This window comes from Xenopus tropicalis, chromosome 1 (assembly GCF_000004195.4).
Source record: "Xenopus tropicalis strain Nigerian chromosome 1, UCB_Xtro_10.0, whole genome shotgun sequence".
Taxonomy (NCBI): Eukaryota; Metazoa; Chordata; class Amphibia; order Anura; family Pipidae; genus Xenopus; species Xenopus tropicalis.
Window position 1 is genome coordinate 91748984 of NC_030677.2, and position 22785 is coordinate 91771768.

A 22785-nucleotide genomic window follows, 5' to 3' on the forward strand; every position below is an offset into this window, starting at 1 on the left:
TGGTAGGTGGAGGGCTTTAAAGAGTGAGTTCAGGGATCTAGGCTCTAAGATTAAGGAAAGGTCCTCAAATGTAATTTTTTCGGAAATTTTGCTGGTACCACATGCAATTTTAGGAAGACAGCGGGAGCTAAATGCGTGGCTAAAGTCTTGGTGTAGGAAGGAAGGGTCTGGGTTCCTAGAGCACTGGGCTGACTTTACTTTGGGGCCAATGTCAATGGAAGGGGGTTCGCTGTGCTAGGGGAGAGAATTGTTAAGAGGCTGGAGGAGTGTTTAAACTAGACAAGGGGGGGTGGGTGAGCTACAGTTTTATGGGAAAGCTAGTGTAGACGTGGCAGTGGGACTAGAAATGGGTTGTGGGGGAGAATGGAGGGGGGCATATAGTTTATCAGATAAGGAGCGTCCGTTGTTACAAGGGAAACAGACTAATATTTGCCTTAGCTCTAACTCTCCGTTAGCTAATGTAAATATCAGAGCGAGAAGTAATCTCCGCTGCATACTGGCTAATGCGCAAAGCTTGTCGGGTAAATTAGGGGAGCTGCAGGCTATTGCATGTATTGAAAATTATGATTTAATTGGTATCACTGAGACCTGGTGGGATGAAAAATGCGACTGGGCTGTGAATTTCCTTAATGGAGAAGGATCTAGGTTTTTTTTGTAGATAACAAGTTGTCTAATTCCAGGCAGTGTCATTATATGGCTACTAAATCAAATAAAGTGCTGTCTTGTATAAAAAAGGGCATTGACTCAAGGGATGAAAACATAATTTTGCCTCTTTATAGGTCCCTGGTAAGGCCTCACCTTGAGTATGTGGTGCAGTTTTGGGCTCCAGTCCTTAAAGGACCAGTAACACAATTTTTTTACATTAAACCTATGCCTTCTACACACTTTTATTAGCATATTTAAAATACAGAAATGTTAATTGCATAAGTAGATTTTAAATAAGGACCATTACCAGGTATTCTCAGGGCTCAGGCTGCAGCACTTCGTTTGACACACTTCCGGGCAGCTTCTCCCTCTTCCCCCTCCCTCTCCCTGTACAATATCAGCAGTGCGCTCTGCTCACACAGAAAAACAAACAGAGCAGGAGATAAGAGGGCCTCCTTCTCCCAACCCTCTCCCTAACCAGTACAAAAAAAAACCTATAAATAACTTTTAAAGCAGTCTCCTCACGCTCGAAAATGCATGAAACTAACTTCCGGTTTTAACAGGAAGTCGCCACATCGCCTTTTTTAGCTGTGCTCTATACAGCCAAGGTAATGATTTTTATTCAATAACTACTTATATTTAAATTTTGGTCTGTTCTACTGTATACGTTAGCTAAAGTGTATAAAATGTATATTTGCAATGTAAAAAAATTGTATTACTTTTCCTTTAAGAAGGATATTAATGAGCTGGAGAGAGTGCAGAGACGTGCAACTGAACTGGTAAAGGGGATGGAAGCTTTAAGCTATGAGGTTAGAATGTCGAGGTTGGGGTTGTTTTCTCTGGAAAAGAGGCGCTTGCGAGGGGACATGATTACTCTGCACAAGTACATTAGAGGGGATTATAGGCAGATAGGGGGTGCTGTGTTTTCCCATAAAAGCGATCAACGTACCACAGGCCACCCCTTTAGATTAGAGGAACAGAGCTTCCATTTGAAGCAGCGTAGGTGGTTTTTCACGGTGAGGGTAGTGAGGTTGTGGAATGCCCTTTCTAGTGATGTGGTAATGGCAGATTCTGTTATTGCCTTTAAAGGACAAGGAAAGTCAAAGTCACTTGGGGGTGCCAAAATGTTTGGCACCCCCAAGTGACTTTAATCGCTTACCTTGTACACCGGGTTGGTGCCCCTAATAGGAGAAAACAGCACCAGTCCGGGGCACCTGGGGCGATGCGCTTCCTCCTTCCTGCTTCATTAAGATGTGACTATGAGTTAGGCGCATGCGCAGTAGAGTGAAAAGCCTACTTCTCTGTTAAAGTTCCGCTTTTCACTCTACTGCACATGCGCGTGCGGCGATACAGGAAGGAGGAAGCGCTACAGGTACCTCGGGCTGGTGCTGTTCTCTCCCAACAGGGGCACCAGCCCGGGGTAAAAGGTAGGTGATTAAAGTCACTTGGGGGTGCCTAACATTTTGGCACTCCAAAGTGACTTTGCCTTTCCATGTCCTTTAAGAGGGGCCTGGATGAGTTCTTGAACAAGCATAGTATCCAAGGCTATTGTGATACTAATATCTACAGTTAGTATTAGTGGTTGTATATATAGTTTATGTATGTGATTGTATAGATTGGTAAGTATAGGTTGTGTGTGCTGGGTTTACTTGGAAGGGTTGAACATAGGGTTTTTCAACCCTATGTAACTATGTAACTGTATCTCAATATCAAGATAATCTGTATCAATATGACATTATTCAACTGTTAAAAGAATATGCAACTTGATTCATGTAACATGAAATGTTTATTTTGTTGCCATAAAACAATAAAAATAAATACTTTTTGGAGTGCTTAAATTCAGTAAATCCAACAATAAAGTTTACTATGGAGGTTGGGTATAATATAGTATACTTTTTGAATGTGAAGGTCACAATAGCAAATTGATCTTTTATCACTTACCTCTATACTAAACCAACTGATAGGAATAACATTCTCTTACAGAATAGTTTTCACCCTCCAGGTACCAAAAAGGGTCTGCCCAGAAGCCAATTCATTTGAGAAGGATCACTTCAAGTGATGAGTTGTACCATCAGCAAAGTGACTGATAGAGGTTATGACCCAGCAATTCTTATTAAAGAAAGGAATGAGGTCGTCCGAATTAAAAGAAATAAATTATTATGTGACAAACCCAAAGCAGTGATGGATAATCGCAGATTGCCCTGTGTGACAACATTTGGTCCCCATACTTCTCTTATTAAGAAAACAAGGTTTATGGTAAACTGTCTGTGGATAAACCCCTTTTTTCTTTTATAAGAGGAAAATCTATAGGGGATAAGGTTGTAAGGGCTGACATTATCCAAAGGAAAAAAGAAAAAAAACATCTTTAGGAAACAAACATTTCCATACATAGATTGTGGCAATTGTACAGGCATAATTAAAGATGAACTTGTACACACCCTTCCCAATGTTATCCAATCAAATTAAAGCATTTTGCCACTTTCAAAACAGAAGGGGTAGTTTACCTACTAAAATGCCCATGTGGCCTGGGCTATGTGGTTCGTGTGCGTCTTAATGAACACAAAAGTATTACTAAAAACTAAAACCTGATGATGAAAAACAAGCTAAAGATAAGTAGAAAGTTAATAGTAAATTTAAGAAAGAAATACTCCTAGCAAAACATTTTTTTGAGTAAAACCATTCGGTAACACAAATCAGGTGGCAGGTACTAGAAAAGATTTCCTGCTCAGTGGGGTCATCTGCAAACAAAAAACTGCTTTGCTCAGAAGCATATTGGATTTGAAAACATGAAACAGTTAAATGAAAATTGCAGTTTGTCTTGTTTTTTGTAAATAGTATTTGATACAGATTCTTTCTTTTCACAGATAATCCAGTACTGGTGGGGGATAATAGAAATTAAAGTAAAGGTAACAGCCCCACCGGTGAAAAAGAGTTTTTGTTTAATAATTGCTTTGCTATATACAGTAGTACATGACTAACACAGTGTTTCTCTTTAATTATATTTGAGCTTCACATATGTGGTTTGCACTAATACAGTATATGCTCTTTTTGACAAGGTCAACTGACATTTATATTGTGAGAATGAACGTCTGCAGAAATTTATATTGGTCTTTTTTGTATGACTTCTTTAAAATTTCGTGCTGGTTTTTTTCACAAACAACTGACATTTATACTCTGGATATCATGAGAATGAACTTCAGCAGAAATTTATATTGGTCTTTTTTGTATGACTTTTTAAAAAAATGTTTTTGTGCTAGAATTTATCACAAACAACTGTCATTTATACTCTAGATATCGTGAGAATGGACTTTTTATATTGGTCTTTTTTGTATTGTAATTTTTAAAAAAAGTTTTTGTGCTGGACTTTTTTACAAACTGTGGGGCTGATTCACTAAAGGATGTTAATGCTTAACGTATAGTCGTTTCACATGCATTACTACTCATAAGTAGGCTTTACTCATAAAACATTGCAGTTCGTGAGTGTTTGTCATGACAACATGGAGTTTGCAGTCAGATTTTTGTTGGGTTGTGAAGAAGAGGATCAAGTATGTGAATGCCCTAGAGTGATGCATCCTAGAGTTTTCAGGGAAAAAACAACTCTAGAGGGATTAACAGAGGAGGAAATAGTGAGGCACTATAGGTTAAATAGAGCAGCAATCTATAGCCAGTATGAGGTACTGGAGCCTTATCTGCAGCCACTAACAAGCAGAAGCCATGCTGTTCCTGGCATTGTCAAACTTCTGTGCTCCCTTAATTTTTTGCCAAGGGAAGCTTTCAGAAAGTTGGAGTTCTCTATGGTGTAATGTCACAGCCCACATTTTCACGGTGCCTTGGTCAGGTCATGGATGCAATACGTTCAGTGTCTGGCAATTATGTCAACTTTCCCACCAATAGAAATGAGTGGAACACCGTCAAAAGACAGTTCTATGGTGTCAGTGACATCCCAAATGTGTTAGATTGCCATAGATTGCACCCATGTGGCATTAAACCCCCCGGATTTCCAGGCTCCTCACACAATGCATACATTCTGAAGCAGTCCGGACTTTATACTCTCTTTATAGCCTCATGGGTGGCTTTTGGGTAAGTATTTGTGTCATGTCTACCACAGGTTTTCCTCATTTGCTTTGTATCTCTCACTGTCAAACCAGGACCTGGCTGTCATAAGCATGGTTTGCAATTGCAAGTGGGCCCTTTTTTCACAGTGGGAGACTGAAAGCACCTTATTTGATTTCAGCAACTTATTCCATCTTATTTTATTTCAGGAGATGCTGGCTATCCTTGTTATAGGTGGCTAATGACCCTGATACCCAGGACGTATACAAGGGCTGAATGTGGTTTTAATGAAGCACATGTCAGATCACGGTCTGTAATTGAGAGAACTTTTGGGGTTCTAAAAAGCCGTTTCCGATGCCTGGAGTTTCATGTACAGCCCCAGTAAAGTCGCACAAATTGTAGTAGCCTGCGCTGTACTGACCAAGCAAGCCAACCATCATGGATTGCCTGTGTTTGTGCTGGAGGACCTTGATGACCCAATTGTCACGATCTCCCTGAGGAGATGCTGTGGAGTACCAGGAAGGTGGGAGCCTGAAGACTGGGTAACCCGGAGTGTAACCATAAGTCACAGAACTGGTGTCAGAGGCCATGTTGAAAGTGAAGAACTTTAATAAACTTAGTGATGTAACCGAACACACAATGAATATACAAACTGAATGTAGAATAGCAGGCAGAGGCAGAATCCAAAAACAGGCAAAAGGTCAGGGCAAGCGGCAGTCAAACGAAGTCAAGGACAGGCCAAGGTCAAAACCGGGAAATCAAGGCAGGACTAGAGAGGACTCAGGAACAAGGTAGAAGGCAGAATCAGGACACGGAACTGGAGCTTGGAACCAGCGGGAACAAGAACAGACACAGGAACAGGGAACACGAAGGCAGGGTCACGAGAGACAATTAATGACCAAGCAAGGGGCAATGGTCAGGGAAAGGCTTATAAAGGGTGAAGATTAGGAGATGGGAAACACATGAGGTTAATGAGGTGGGCGGAGGAAAGGGAGCAGACAGAAAGTAGGAGACAAGAGAAGAAACAGACAGAGCCCAAATGCCTCCAGTGGCTATAGAGGCAAATGCATGCCGTCAGGAACACCCCAAGTGGGGTTCGAATCCCGCTGATCCTGACACCAATTCATTCCATACATCGTGTACAAAGTGCAGATGGCAGAGGCAATTGAGTACAGGGAGAAATCGTAAACAATTACTTTGCCTGTAAGTACCTACAATCTTTAATACCATAAAAAAGAAACACAAAACATCTCAAGCAATACTGTTTTTATTTCCAGTGAAAATAGTTGCACACTTCAAAAAAAAAAAAATGCTCATTTATTTTATTTCTCTCTGTAGTAGCGATTGGCAATATGTAACATTTCTGCATTGACAGTAATTAGGATTGACTAACTGCTTAATGTTGATAATAATTAAGTAATTACAGGTGCAACAGCTAAGTTGAAAATAGTTGTATATGAAAACAGAACGGGATCTTCTCCACTAAGGCTCATGTCCCTTGGAGCAGGTGGGTTCCCCCACAACAAATAGCAAAGAGAGAAATGTTTTATTAGATAGCACTACAATCACATAGGGCTAATGTGTATTAACATCATTGCTTAATACCAAATTTTCCCATGTAAAATAGAAAATTAAAAATAGAAAAATAACTCTTTTCTTGCAAATTTACAGTGAGGAACTCTAATTAAACACTTTAAACAAATCTGTCTCTCAGCATATCAACAAAACATGGCCAATTATTTTATTTTTTGCGAAGTTGGCAAGTTGTAGTTGAAGAAGTGCTTGCTGAACTATCTGCACTATGTTTCCTACAAGAGCATGCTGGCAATACTCACCTGCTATCTATAACACTTAGGGGCTGATTTACTAAGACACGAATTCCGACCGAATTGGAAGAATTCCGATTGGAAAACGAACATTTTGCGACTTTTTCATATTTTTTGCGATTTTTTCAGCGCCTTTACGACTTTTTCGGAAATTATCGCGACTTTTTCGTTACCAATACGATTTGCGCGAAAAAACGCGAGTTTTTCGTAGCCATTCCGAAAGTTGCAATTTTTTCGTAGCGTTAAAACTTGCGCGAAAAGTTGCGCTTTTTTCGTAGCGTTAAAACTTAAAAGGCGCGACGTTTCGCGCAAGTTTTAACACTACGAAAAAAATCGCAAGTTTTAACGCTACGAAAAACTCGCATCTTTCGGAATGGCTACAAAAAAATCACGTTTTTTCGCAAAAATCGTATTGGTAACGAAAAAGTCGCGATAATTTTCCGAAAAAATCGCAAAATACCGATCATTACGAAAAAAACGCAATCGGACGCATTTGGCCCGTTCGTGGGTTAGTAAATGTGCCCCTTAGCAAGTTTTGGTTCAAGTCCTGTTGATAATTACCCATGTTCTCTAAAATGGCATTTTGTTTTTTCAACAAAGAAATATATTTTTCCTGGACCTTTAGGTGTTGCTCATGGATCTTTAACAGAGCTGTTTCGTATGAGGCTTGTTGGACCTGACTGTTGTTGTAACATGTTGTGACACAGATCAAGATGAACAACATGCATTTTTTTCATGAGAGACTTGTGATAATGAATTAGAGACTTATGGAAACTATTTTTTTCAGGTTCAAATTTTTTTGGGGTAACAGTAGTATTTGTGGATTTGCCCTTACGTTTAACAAGTGCTTGTTGTGGCCATTCTGAGAGGTTAGCATTGTTATCATTACCAGAGTCATTGTCATCATCAGAAAATACAGCATAATCACTTAAATTTTCAGGATACTGTCTTGCATTATCATCAGCAATAAAACTTCTCTTTTCCATTTTAGTTGATTGTTGGTGTTCTCTGCAGAGCTGACTTGCAGACTGTACAGCCGAGTGACCTTTTCCACCTTGATTTAAAAAAAGGAAATTTTAATTTCAAATTTTATTTTCATGTTTTGAATGATGTTTATCATGACATGAAAACTTTATGGAGAATAATGTTCTTCTGTTATTTTTCAACATTACAAAGTTCATGTAAAAAATGTATTTGTGGACATTGATTCATTCAAATGAGCAAAAAAGGTAAAATGTTTTGCCATACAGAGTGCAAGGGCAAAAAAAGGTTTGAAAGATTGACTGCACAAAAGTACAAGATGAACTGACTGCACCTAACCCAGCAAGACACACATGTCCAATAACACACCTATCTTATTACCAATACACTGCACTTCTCTGATTTAAACACCTGCATTATACACGGACACAATTCACTCTCATGCCATTGCACAAGCCTCACACAAACCACATGTCCTCCAAACTTAATAAAACAATATTACCTGGAATGGTAGAAAGTGAGGATTGTCTGCCTTTGCTTCTGACAGGTGGTAAGGATGAATCTGTTATACAAAACATTTTATTCCATTAATAATGAGCTTCTCTGCAAGAGACAATACACTTGTATTAATGTCATTACACCTACCTTTGCTGACATTTCTGTCCGAATCAAATACACCAGCGACACCAGTCACACATTCTCCATGGATAAGAGGCATGACTTATTCCTCATATGCACAAGAAAACCTTTTTGGAAGGACCTCCTCCAATTTCAGACCTAAATAAAATATATGAATGCTTTTATTGTGTTGGCTACAATAAGCAATCCCATAACAAGGCAGTCAATTTTTGTTACTCATTGTTACCCAAATCAACCCCTTTAATTTAAGTGTAACAATACTAAGGCATGCTCTGACACTAACCCTACTAAAATGATGCAAGTTGCTACTAAGTGGCCTCGCTAACTTCCATCGATCTTTCTTATATTCTGTATTAAACAATGCTTCCAGAATGGTCCTCCTTCATAAAGGGGAGTACAGGGCATTAACAATTTTTTCAAATATGTTAATCACCCCCCTATTTATGGTCTTAATTTGTTCTTGTACTCCACAGCCTTTGGTACATAAGTAGCGCAGATGATAGGCGTGCGTACGTACATACATAACATAGGAGTAAAGAAAGCAGGAAAGATGCAAAAAAAAGGAAGGAAAGGCAGTAGGCCAAAAGGAAAAGCAGATTGATGAGAAAAGCAGATGAGCAAATGTTAAATAGAAATATCAATGTAAGATATGTACCTATATTTGGATTCATCAAAAGTTTTTTCTTCAGGACCCGTTTTATGTCTTGGTATCTTTTTTTTGCAATGCTGCACGCTTCTTAGACAGACACGAACACTGTTGACATTGTCAGCTATGTCCTTCCAGTACTTATTTTTCACAGCAGTAGCAGTTGTAGCACCATATTTTCCAAGGATTACAATGGCACTAATTTCTTAATAAGAGCCTCATTTTCAAATTCAGAAAATTTCAGATTTCTCAGTCTGTTCTCATGCTGTTGTTTCTTGCTTTGTTTGGGTGAGGAGGGGGTGTCAAGTTCCTCACTTTCCACTTCACTTGCTTCCTCTGGATGATAATCTTTATCTGTACTTCAATATCAGAGAATTGTGGGTTGCTTATGTAGCCAGGCCTCTCTTCCTCACTGTCAGTGTTAGCCAAATGTGAAGGTGCACAAGTTGGAATATTTGCACGTTTGCTTTTTTCTGTTGAGTTTTTGTTATGTCATATTTACTAAGACCAGAACTCTGACTGCTGTCATTAAGGGGAATAGGAATTTGAAGTCCTTCACTTGCATCTTTGGTGGTTTGGCCTAAATCTCTGATAGAAAAGTTGCTTTGTTCCTTTCTTTCTGTGAGTTTTGTGGATCGAGGCCTCTGCTTGTGTTTTGTACTGTGTTGTTTTGTTTTTGGCATCTGTGAGCCCTCATGCCTTCATCTCCTCTCAGCTCTATCATGCCCCAGCCTACCTTGGTGATCCTTCATGTTTTCAGCTTTTTATTACCGCAACTGCTGTCTTCAATATTGCTGTTATCTCTCCTCTCCATCACTTGCCTCGCGTCAGGTTTTTTTTTTTTTTAGCTCCCCAGGTGGTGATTGCACAGCTGCACTTTCCGCGTCCTCCATCTCGCGACTCACAGTGGAACTGCCCAAAATGGTGGAAGTCATGTGGCGATGTGTAACATTTACGTGCTAATATCGCGTGCTACAAAATAACGCATAAATATATTGCATGCTTTAAAATATTGCTTAAATATCTGTCATCGCCAGATAAATAACGACAATAAAATCGCTTCTTAATTCAGACAAGTGTCCTTTTACTGAATTGATCGTTAATTCTCAAAATATAAGAAGTGATAATATTTTTAATGCATGCTATAAATAACACTCGTTTTTGCACCCTTTAGTGAATCGGCCCCAATGTGTTCCTGAATAGGATTGGTGGTGCTTAATTATCCTGTCAATCACTCACCTACTAATTAGGGGTGGGGTTTCATTACTTTTTTAAGCTGTGTGTTTATCCTGACTAAGGGAGGGAGTGCCCCCCCGAAACGTTGATTTTTTTCTGGTATATTGGCATAATAAATGGGGTAAGCTCCCCAGCTAAAATTTTGCTCGCGTGCAGTCTCTATTTCTGCTTTGTTACTTACACTGTGTCACTTAGATTAGACCCTGCAATTTCACCCATACACATGAAAGCCACAACTGTGTCATATGCTTTACATCCAAAAATTGACGTTCTTAAGCCTAATGGTGACTCTGTGGAGACTATAAATGCACATTAAATAAAGCTCTTAAACAGCATCTATATCCTGTGCCTGCTGTAAATCAACTATTATCCACACTAGCTGGTGACAAGGTTTTTGCAAAACTTTATCTTGCCCAGGCATACCTGGTGAATGAAGCTTCTGCAGATGCCCAGACTATTATTAGCCATCGGGGTGCATTCAGGGTAAAGGGTGAAAGTATATTGGCTGACAGTCTTAAAGAAGTGCTATCTTGTTTTGATTCATCAGGCATTTGTTTAAAAGAAGAAAAAAAAATAAGTCCTACAGAATATGAAAGCTATCCATGATGCACATGAACCAAATCTAAACAAGAACTTCAACCATTCCTTGGGTTGCTCAATTTCTACTACAGCTTCCTTGCTCACAAGGCAACAGTGGCAGAGGCTATTCATCACTTGCTTGACAAAGGGGTCCCATGAAATTGGGCTCCTAAAAATTCCAAAACAGTTGCTGACATCTGATTCTCTTCTTGTTCATTATGATAAAGATCAGCCATTAATACTTACTACAGATGCATCTCCTTATGGTGTTGGCGCTGTTCTTAGCCCATTCACCCAAATGGTAAAGGGGCACCAGTTACTTATTACTCTAGGACAATGATATAAGCAGAGAGGAACTATGCACAAATTGATAAAGAAGCATTAGCTGTCATAGCTGTTGTTAAGAATTTTCATAATTAACTCTATGGATATACATTTTAAATCCGCACTGATCATAAACCTTTACTGGGTTTGCTCTCAAAAGATAGTCTTACTCCTAATGTTATGTTACCTCGAATACTCAGGTGGAGTATCATGCGAAGTGCTTATGATTACTCTCTTCTTTATAAACCTGGAAAATCAATCTTAAATGCTTATTCTTTGAGTCGCTTGCCTTTACAGATTTCAGACTGCTCACTACTCCCTTTACTTGAAGTACTTATGCTGGAATCCCAACCTGAGTCTCCACTGGAAGCTACTGAGATTGCCCATATGACTGCAAAGGATTGAATCCTTTCTCGTGTTCTCAACTTGGTGTGCAGGGGATGGCCAAATAAAAAGTTGTCTGAAGAGTTCAGACCATATTCACGCTGTCGACATGAACTATCTGCACATAAAGGGTTTTTATTATGGGGAAGCAGAGTAGTCATTCCTCAAAGAGGATGCAAAATTGTCCTAGATATGCTACATGCAGCCCACCCAGGAATTGTGCACATAAAAGCTCTCACAAGGAGTTATGTCTGGTGGCCCAGAATTGACACAGGTGGCTGTACATCTGTGTGTCACTTGCCAGAACTCTCATCACAGCCTCCCTGCAGCCCCAGTGTTTCCTTGGGAGATTACAAAAAAGCCTTGGTCTAGACTTCATATTGATTTTGCTGGACCATTCCAGGGGAAGAACTTTCTTGTAGTGGTAGACTCTTTCTCAAAATAGTTAGGGGTCATCCCAGTGTCATCCCAGACATCAGCTGTGACAATTTCAACCATACGTCAGCTATTTTCAACACACGGAATACTGGATGTTATTGTATCAGACAATGGGACAGCTTTTACTTCTGAGGAGTTTAAGACCTTTACCATTAACAACTTAATAAGGGCAGTAACCATTGCTCCATGTCGACCTTAAGGAAATGGACAAGCTGAAAGAATGGTTCAAACTGCAAAGAATGCACTCAGAAGGATTACTAATGGGGACTGGACAACAAGACTTGCATGATTCCTTATAGCTCAGCATGTTACCCCATGTCCTAACACAGGTGTCAGCACTGCTGAGCTTCTGATGGGTCAGCGCCTAAAGACATGTCTTGATCATCTAAATCCAGAACAAACTGATGATGTAGAGAGAAAACAGCAGAGCCTGGATTCAGCCCTATCCTCTAAGACTCTACGTACAATTGCTTCTAATGATCCAGTGTATGCCAGGAATTATGGGGCTGGTCCAAAGTGGGTCCCTGCAGTAATAACTGAAGTTACTGGATCTGTGTCATACAAGGTACATTGTGATGTTGGTCAAGTCTAGCTTGACTTTCTGCTTGTTCTCAATAGTTATATACACTTCCTACTTGCAAATGTCTGTATATAGCTTGCCATGTTGAAGCTCTAATAAATAAGTTGTTAAAGCATTACCATTGATTCCTGCACAACTCCACTGTGAACCAAACAGTAACCAACTATTTGCTGTTAATGTGCAATTATTGTACAGGTAATGGACCCGTTATCCAGAATGCTCAGGAACCTGAGGTATGCCGGGGTCTTTCCGTAATTCAGATCTCCTACCTTAAGTCTGCTAAAAAAAATGATTTAAACAGCAATTATCCCATACCTGTACAGTCAAAGAGGATATCCTGCTTAAAGCAAGAGAGTATACTCTGTCCTCATTGTTGGACTATGAAGTATTTCCAGACCTAGCGTGGCTAACACTACAGCAGTGTTGAGAATTGTGACCACTGCTCTTGAAGAACAAAATATTCCATACCGATAGAATTTTCCATTTGCATTGATAGTTTTTAATAACAATATTTATTAATAAATTAATAAAAGGGAGCCCCTGATGTTTTTACGCTATAATCCCAGTTCCCAGTATCTTATAATTCAAAGAGAACGAAAATCTCCTGTACTAAAGCCTATATACAGCCCAAATTAAGTGAGTGTGCCAAGAAAGGGTTACATTTTGGAGGCACTGCTGAGATTCTATTGGGAAGCTGGGAATGTTGGATGAAAGCATGTCTGCACATGAAACCCCACAAACTGTTCGCTAGTGGTGTAATGCTTTAGGAATTAACCCCAGGAAGTTTGCTGTTGTGGGGGCGCATGATTCCAAGAGTGAAAGAAGATTTTATTTATGAAATCCTTGATGGGGAACAAATATTTTACCACCCAAGAGTGGCTGCATCACGGCAAGATTCTGCCGGAGTTCTGCTGAATGTCCTTATAGAGAGCCCCAGAGAGATAGACCGTGAGAGGGTTCCCCATGATATTGAGGCGGGAGATGAAGGGCCATGGAGGGTTGTTCTGCCAGATCTGTCTGATGACGCAGATGATTTAACTACCCATGATGACACCCTTGTTCCCCAGTATGCAGTTACAGCACCGGGAGGTATGCTGCCCAATAAGAGACTGTTTGATTCACCAGCTGAACAGAGTCAAGTAAAGCAATGTCCATCCTGTGAGAGCGTGGTCTCCAAGGGGAGTCGGCATAGCTCAGGTGGCCGGCTCGATACCCCTGATATTGTGAGTGCGCTGGGACAACTGACTGACCAACTGACTCAGCTGGCCTGGAATGGAAATTTTAAAAGACTTAAAGTGTTTTCAGGCGCAGATCCTGTACCCTCGGTTAAGGAGTCCTTTGAGAGCTGGAGAGACTCCACTGTGGTGTCCGTGAAAGATTGGACTGGCCCTGAGGCAACTATGAGAAGGAAGATCCTTGAGAGTCTTTGCTGTCCTGCTGTGGACGTCGTGAAATCCTACCTAGTTAGTCACCCTGATGCTACTTAAGACGACCTGATTGAAGTCCTAGAGGTGATGTTTGGCCCTGTAGCGAGTACTACAGAGATGCTCCATAACTTCCACTCCACCTTCCAAAAAGAGAAGGAAGACCTGTCTGCCTATCTGGTGCGGTTGGCCTGAGACTGCTGGTGAGTTGTTGGGTAATCCAAAGCTCTGAAAGGAATTCCCTGAGAATTCACCAAATGAGGAGAGGGACTTTAAATGGTGACCCTGTTGCCGTGACGATTAGAGCTCACTACCAGGATACACTAACCCCTGGCTATGTTGCTCTGATGGAGAGAGTTCGGCGAGAGGAGGCTGATGCCTATGTGAGGGTGAAGACGAGATCCACCTAAGGGCATGCAGAGAAGTCTCCTGCTGATGCAAAACTGCTGGAGGAAAATAAGAAACTTCGCAAAAAGTTGGAAAAGCTCAAATGTCTGAGAGAGCCAAAACCCCAACTGAGATGAGGAAACCTCCAAAGTGTTACCGGTGTGGTAGAATAGGCCACATACAGCCAAACTGTCCTGTTCCTGATGAGGGTGAGGCCCAGTCTGCACTGTGTAAAGTACGCTGGTGGCGTAAGAAATTCCATGGGAAATGTTACAAGTGCCATGTGATGAGTCATCAGGCCCGGAACTGTAAGACTTACAAAGGCTCAACAGCACAGAGTGGCTGTGCCATGAGCCTTCCATATCCGAAAGTGACTCCCCTGAAGGAGATGAGGGGTCGAGTCAAAGGAAGACCACTGTGGAGAACCCTATTGAGTGTTGTACTGTTTCTGAGTGTAAAGGGGTACGGCAAGTGAGGCCGTTGCCGGTTTGCCCAAGGGGAGAATGTAGCGGATCAGAGAACTCTGACCCCTGTTTCTCAGTCTGTGACATCATCCAGCCTAGCTACAGACTGGGGATAAACCCGATTTGGTTGGATGCCCCAGTGCACGTCTGGGAAGAGGTGTGCTTAAGTTTGGAGCCAAAAATCAAGGGGCAGGCCCAGAGTTGAAAAAGGGAGCCCCTGTTGTTTTTGCCAGTTGTTGGAAGAGAGATACAGAGTGAGCAGCCAGTACCACTTGCTGTGAGGTCAGACTGAAAAGAGAAGAGTCTGCAGGGCTGCCAGTGATTATAAAGTCCTCTGTGGAATCTCTGTGTGTGTCCCCTGGTGAGATCAGGTATTGCTCGTTTGCCTGCTACGTGGAAGCAGCCACCTTTCCATAGGGGAAGGTACTATGGGGCAGGTAGCACTTCCTGGGGGGACTTAAGAGCTCTTGGGGAAGGGACTGAACTGATTTAAGGGTTGGGGTCTATCCGGATCCAAGTTGGGACTGGGCACCTACAGAGACTCTGCCAGGAGTGGATAGACTGCACAAGTTCCTCAGGGCAGGAAATTCAGTTATCCCTAAGCTGTTTTACATTCTATTTCAACAGTTATATAAAGTTTGATATTGCTGAAAATCTGTGGGTGATTATTCCTAGTGGAAAGGCCCTTGAGGTGTGTTCCTCAGTGTCCACTAGGTGGAGACACTACGCTATAATCCCACTTCCCAGTATCTTATAATTCAAAGAGAACGAAAATCTCCTGTACTAAAGCCTATATACAGCCCAAATTAAGTGAGTGTGCCAAGAAAGGGTTACAATTACATAAAGTGTCTGGGGATACCGAAATTAAATGAGCATATATCTGGGATATGGATCCTGAAAGGCGTGTAGGAGACTTGCAACGAGATTCAAAAGCAGACAATTCTGAGGTTGGGAGTTTTTACTGGTACCCCTTTTTTCCCACATGCCCCTCAAATAGATTACATGAACTGCAACTGTTATGCCTCATTTTTGTGGATGGATCACACCACATTAATTAAAGGGAAGTGATTTTTTTTTTCAATTTTTATTGAGTTTTTACAATACAAAGAGACAGGAAATAATAGCAATCATGAAGGCATAAATACAGTGTTAACAAATAAAATGTTATTGTTATATTCTGGTTATTTTGTATTGTTGTAATTCTTCTTTAATAGAAAGAATAGAAAAGGAGAATAATGAAAAATCAGGGGGGGGAAATGTAGATAAAGTAATGTTGATGAGGGGAACGAGTAGTGGAGGTCGGGAGGAGGGAAAATATGAGGGAGTGTCCTGTTTGTTAATTAGAAATGTGTCATCAATGTGTCAATGTTTCAATGTGTCATTACAGCTATTCCATTTCTTTGTGGTAAGTATCTGAGTCCTTAAATACTATCCAGCTAAGCCACCTACAAATGGAGCCACTTTTTTGTGTGTTGAACACACTGTAACTGTAGATAAGCTGAAGAAAGCGAGTTATCTAAAGCTGCCTCGTCGCATTTATCGCAGTTTTCTTTTTTAAAATGCTTGCAGTATCAGCTGTGGCCAAGCACCATCTGTTGCTATAGCTACTCACTCACGTGGGTTACAGAGGAGAGATTGTTACATCCAGGTCTCCTTCTAAACTGAAGAAATAGGCAGGAGAGAAAGGCATAATTATTGAAATATGTATGGATACATGATTATGATGGAAGGGTACAGTGATTATTAATTATGTTTGTGGATGGCATTTGGCTATAGAAGGGGATGTGCTCCTAGCAGGGCCGCCATCAGAAATCATGGGGCCCCTCACAAAAAATTTTTCTGTGCCTCGGCCCCCCCCCCATATCTGCACAGGTCTCCCCCAGCGTCCTCCTGCAGCTCCCCCCAGCATCCTTCGGCTCTAGCCCCCCCCCAGCAACTTCCTCCAGCTCCCCTGTGGCTTCCTCCAGCCCCTCCAGCGGCTTCCTTCGGCTCCCCTGCGGCTTCCTCCAGCTCCACCCCCCCCAGTGACTTCCTCCAGCTCCCCCCAGTGACTGGCTGTACGGATGTACGGGGCGCCTCCAATCAAATGTCCCGCTGGCCACCAATGACAGGGCCCATAGTTCTTTTAAGGGGCCCCCTTTAAAGCGACAATATCATCCGACCTGGGACAACTGTCCCCCCTGTGCCCCCCTGATGGCGGCCCTGGCTCCTAGACCTTTAAAACTATTACATGATCTTAGTTATTTTAAGTATGCTGCAACTTTTTTATATGAAATTACAAAACATTTCACAGTTTGCCTTGCATATCAAAGTACTTATAACCTGTATTATGGAAGTTTTGCATCATTTTCTGTGTAGTGTAGTGGGCTAATAGATGGTTTATAGTATGGAAGGTTGTGAGTTAAATTTTTATGTAACTTTTTTTGTTAAATAAATTTTACAATTTTTTTTCTCAGTTTAAGTTTTTATTTGAAACTGTTATGTGAAATGTACAGTGAGTATTGTTTAGAGAAGGAAAGGCTAGTAAAGAGTTAATCTCAAAATGCAGGCATACCTTCAGTTGTCTCAATAGTGCCCTTAAGTCTCCCCATATTTCTCCCGTTCAGAGGATCAGAAGCCAAACAGTAAGGAAAAACGCTGAGCTGGGTAGAGAAGATTCCCATTATGCATCGCTCCTCCCCAGACTCGGCGACTTGGAACTGTAGGCGGCGCATGCGCAGAAACAGGAGGCTCCCCCTAGTGTCTGCAGCAGCAGCATGAGACACACAGGTGCTGGTAGGGGGAGAGGCAAGGGGGGACGCGAGCGGAGCGGGTGGTGGCAGTGGACGCAGCTCTAGGCAGGTGCTGGGGAGAAAGAGGCACTGTGAAGGTAGAAGCCGGCGGCGGTGGGGCATGGTAGTGGTGGTGCTGGACACAAGCCGAGCACACAAGCTGGCAAGATGATGCGAGCGGCGGCGGTGGCGGGGGGGGGGTGCTAGTGTACACATACTGCAGCTGCTGGGGGGTTGACACAGAAGGACGCAGGGGGGAGCGGGGGGGCGTATGGAGGATGTTGGGACGCATGCGCAGTAGAGACAGTGAGGAAAGCGGAGTGGGCATCCCTTGTTAAAGATGGCGGCGCCGTTCACTGAAACAAGTATGTAGAATGTAGTAGGTGTATCTCTGTAAATCTTTCATTAGGCAAGCTAGAAATATAGCGTTTTTACATAGTAGTACTATTTAATAGTGTGGTTAATAGATTTTGACTTTCCTAATCCTTTAAAGGACATGTAAAGCCTACATTTGCCTACAATGTATATCAGTTGGGCACATCTCCCCCACCCAAATGGCATAATTTGTACTGCATATATCCCCTCTGTTTGCCAGCACCATCACTTTATCCCTCTCTGTTTGCCAGCACCTGACTTATACCATACATAAAATCTGTATGCTTTTTGCGCTTGCAAGTAGGGCCAGAACAAGGGGTAGGCAAGTGTCTATGGCACAAGAGTGGGAGGGGGATGCCAGGGAAACCCATCCCTCAGTCACAGTACACCGTTGATATCCTTCGGATGTGTGTTGTTTGACTTCATGGTGCATGTGCACAACGCACGTGACATCATGGAATACACTCTGGAGATATTAAAAATGACCGGGGGTGAGCAGAATTTTTCTGACACTCCTGATTACTCTGAGAGACTTGACAGCTCTGCACATATGGGAAGGGTGCTTGTCTTGCACTACCTCTACACCTCACTGACTATACATCACACTATTGAGGGCCAGAGAGACTACAAGTCTGAGACACCTTCCTATGCACTTACCTAGGGCCCACCTAGTTATAGGGGCCCTGCCTGCTGTCCACTGCCTGTGTCATGCCATCACCCTCCCAGCCTCCCTCCCTTACTGAGGGGAATCCAGCTGTTGTGTTGGCTTTCCATTCTTCTGCTGATGCCAGACGCCACACACAACGTGTGCATGCAAGTGGGACAGAAGGGGGCAGGTGTAGAAGCCCAAATAAATGACACAGTTGCAGTAAGGCTCCAAGAGATTTGCGGCAACACTGGAGGCTGGAGCAATAGAAGCATTGCCACAATCTAGCTTTGTTCCAGTCCTACAGCACCCACAGCCTTCAGTTTCAGAAGTAGTCTACCACCCATATAGTCCTCCATGACCCATCCTCCCAAGGCTACAGATTTCTAATCTCTCTGTTTGTGTAATTCTACTTCTGTAGCAAAATATAGAGCTCTATCATGCATCATAGGCCTTAGTGATCTTAGTGATCTATTAAACTTGTGATTCTTCAGGAATTGGGAGTCCTTGAATTACTAGTCAGGGAATGAAAGGCCTTCTAGATTTTCATGTGAATGGTCTAACAGTTTCCTTACTTAGCACATGGTATACAACTGTGCACATCCCCCTCTCCTTCCTTATGTAGCCTGTACCTTAATTACCTTAATTGTGCAATCCTGTAATTGAGTTTAGGACATTTGTACTAATTACTGTATATAACACCAAGAATTGTTTAGTTATGTAAGTGCCAATTATGCAACTATTTTTCGCTTTGCACTATCCTAGTAAAAAAGCATATTGGTCTATAAATATACAGGTAATGTATATAGATACAGATAGGGACATAATTACTAAAACACAAAATTTGCCAATTCACAACAGCACTAGCTATTTGCTGAAATGAGCATATGTTTAGATTTGGTGTATTACCTTTGCATTGAAAAACATTTGCATCTCTTCCCCAGGTGAAATTCAGTTAGACGTTAATCCTTTCCTTTGCTTCCTTGTGCAGAGTGAAGCCCCGCCCCCACTTCCTGTTCAGTTCTCTCATCAAAAAAAAAAAAACCCTGCTAATGCACAGGCTGGCTCCTGCTGCCTCCAGCCATGCGCAGAAGGCTCTCCACTCCGACAACAGGTTGTCGAATTGAAGAGAGAACTGAACAGGAAGTGGGGGCGGGGCTTCACTCTGCACAAGGAAGCAAAGGAAAGGATTAACGTCTAACTGAGGAACCAGGTCAGACAGAATGCTGGGACAAAGGTAGGTAATTCTGGAGGCTGTTTAGAGTAATTTTACTGATAGAAAAAAAAAGGTTTACTTATTCTTTAACATAAAACTTTCCAATCTGCCATCCAGAAATGATTGGAATATGGTGCTGAAGAAACTTGGCAAGCTGATTGGCTGATAAGCTCCAACTGGTGGTGTTATAGTATTGGTCACTTCCCCTTTTAACACAGTTACCATGACTGATCTTAAAAAGCAAAAAGAAAACAGGATCAGCTGTTACACTTACTATTATCAGATTATACAGTAACCAGGCTACAGGTTTCTGTACCTCCATTTGGATGCGTTTGCGCAGCTCTGTTTAACCTCTCTTTCCTTCAGGAAACCCAAATTGGCCACAACAGACTTTACTATAATGTCAATAATAACATCCTCCTCGCTAAAAGATTTTCTACAGTAGGATTGCCATAGGTGGTACTTCATCACTGATATAATCATGTACATGGTTCCTGTATCCAGGAGATTTGGACAGACAAAATGCCATAGGCCGCATCTGCATAACAAAGTCGCTTGATATTTGGCACCTTAAGGGCCTCTGCCAGCTGACACTGCACAGTTTTTGTTACGGTAATATCCACCAAAAAATGTTCCTGGGTCCCATCACCAGGACAGCCCCATAGGCAATTCCTGTCCGCAATATTAAAGTAGCGCAGATTGCCCCGGACAAAATGCCTTCCCTGAAGGGCGAGCCAGTTCAGATCAAAGTACCTAGAAGGCACCCTTCTGTCACTGAGCCAGCAGAGGCTCTGAGACAGAATGTCCCCCACGCAGTCGTTCAAGGCCAAAGGGACAATGAAACAGATCCCTAGGATCCTCTGATGAATCTGTTTTCTTGGAACAGAACCCAGTTCCCCAATTCCAACATTCCACTTCCTCAGGAGCTTCAACCCCAACTGTAAATGTGGTGGGTGATGACAACCATGCACCCGGACTGCTTTCACGCCACCGCCAAGCACCCAATCAACCACCAGAGGCAACAATTAACGCCTGATGCAACATTCCCACAGGGAATCAGTTTTTTGGCCCAGGCACCCAAAGCTGAACTTCAGGAAGATGGAGCCAAGAAGGCCACTGGACATAACATGTCCAACCCTCCCTCTTTTCTCTGCAGGTAAGTGACACCCCTTTTTACTGGATTCAGCCTGCTCCCCAAATTAACTGGAAGAACAGGCTGTGGACCCAAGCATAGAGAGCTTCAGGCAACGGATACAAGTAGGAAACAAACAGAAAGATAGGGACCAGGTTTCTCGTTTAATGACCAAAAAGCTTGAGACTTATCCATGTTGTCTCGAACAGCACTCCCGCATCTTCCGGACAAGAGACTGCTACCGTGACATCATCTGCATAGGCTACCGACTTGAGGGACTGGCTACGGGAAACAAAGAGACCCTTTATTCCACCCACCTGCAAACGCCTTAAAAAAGGATTGCAAAAACGTACAGCAAAGGGCTTAAAGGGCACCCCTGTCTCACCCCGGCCCCAACCTCAAAGTTTTCACCTCGCCAGACAGAAAAGTAGTAGCTAGTGTTTTGGACTTTGCATAGTTTCAAGTTTATAGTAAGGATCACCCTGAAGATGCTCCGCCCTTTCACCATGCAGAATTGGACAGGAGATAATAAAGTGCCTGAAAACAAAATCAGTACTATGGTAAAAAGTATCTGCGTGAGAAGCTTCCTATTAGTGTTGAGAAGGGCAATTGCCCTCCAGTTCTCAACACGGTTTGGATCCCTACCTTTAGACAGCAAGATCAAGGAGGATTCTCTCATAGAGGGGGGCAAGATAACCCCTTCCAGGCAGTCTCTAAAGACCTCTACGAGAACCGGAGCCAACTGGTCTTTAAATTTCTTATAAAATTTGGCTGTAAGGCCATCTGTCCTGGAGCCTTCTTTTTAGCAAGGCAGTCGATGGCAACTTTGACTTTGTCCTGCGTCATCTCAGCTGTCAAAGGCTCAAAGTCCAAATTGGATACATCAGGCCCTGGGGTTGCCTCCAGGAAGGATGAAGTCCTCCCCTTATCCAAAGCCTTGGCCTGGAACACAGAAGCATTCACACGTCTTTCACAATCCCAAGGATGCCCTCCCTGGATATCTGTAACTCACACTTGGGATTGATAGCTTATGGAAGAAAGCACAGAATAAGCATTTGGCAATTCCCCACCATGATGACACAGAGGCATAAAAGTCTACTCTTCAGAGCTGATGCTGGAGAAGAGCCTCAAAAGATTCCCTACTGAATCACCCTCCAAGGAATCTGCACATAGGTGCCACAGACCCTACCACTCACTGGAATAGATGAGACCCCCACTGTAAAAGAAAGTGTTGCATGCTCCCTAACATTGGTAAAATCCTTACTTGCTCTGACAAATGCCATGTCCAGACAGCTGCTCCTATTTGCACACCTCAATTCTATCCAGGATGTGACATCCTTGCAGCAGGATCTTGACCAACTGGCAATCTGGGCAGCTAAGTGGCAGATGAGATTTAATGTGGATAAATGTACGGTCATGCACCTGGGATGTAAAAATATGCAAGCGCCGTATACCTTTAATGGGACTGCACTAGGCAAATCCATAATGGAGAAGGACCTTGGAGTCCTTGTAGATAATAAACTTGGCTGTAGCAAGCAATGCCAGGCAGCAGCTGCAAGGGCAAACAAGGTTTTGAGCTGTATTAAAAGGGGTATAGATTCACGGAAGGGGGTTATTATTCCCCTTTACAGAGCACTGGTAAGGCCCCATCTAGAATATGCTGTTCAGTTTTGGTCTCCAGTGCTCAAACGGGACATTATTGAGTTAGAGAGGGTCCAGAGAAGGGCAACTAAGTTGGTAAAGGGTATGGAAAGTCTCAGTTATGAAGAAAGACTGGTTGGGTCTGTTTACACTGGAGAAGAGGCGCTTAAGAGCTGACATGATAACTATGAATAAATATATAAGGGGAGCATATAATAACCTTTCTAATGTTTTATTTACCAGTATGTCCTTCCAACGGACACGAGGGCACCCACTCCGTTTAGAAGAAGGGAGGTTCCATTTAAATATTCGGAAATGATTTTTTACTGTGAGAGCTGTGAAGTTCTGGAATTCCCTCCCCGAATCAGTCGTGCTGGCTGATACATTATATAACTTTA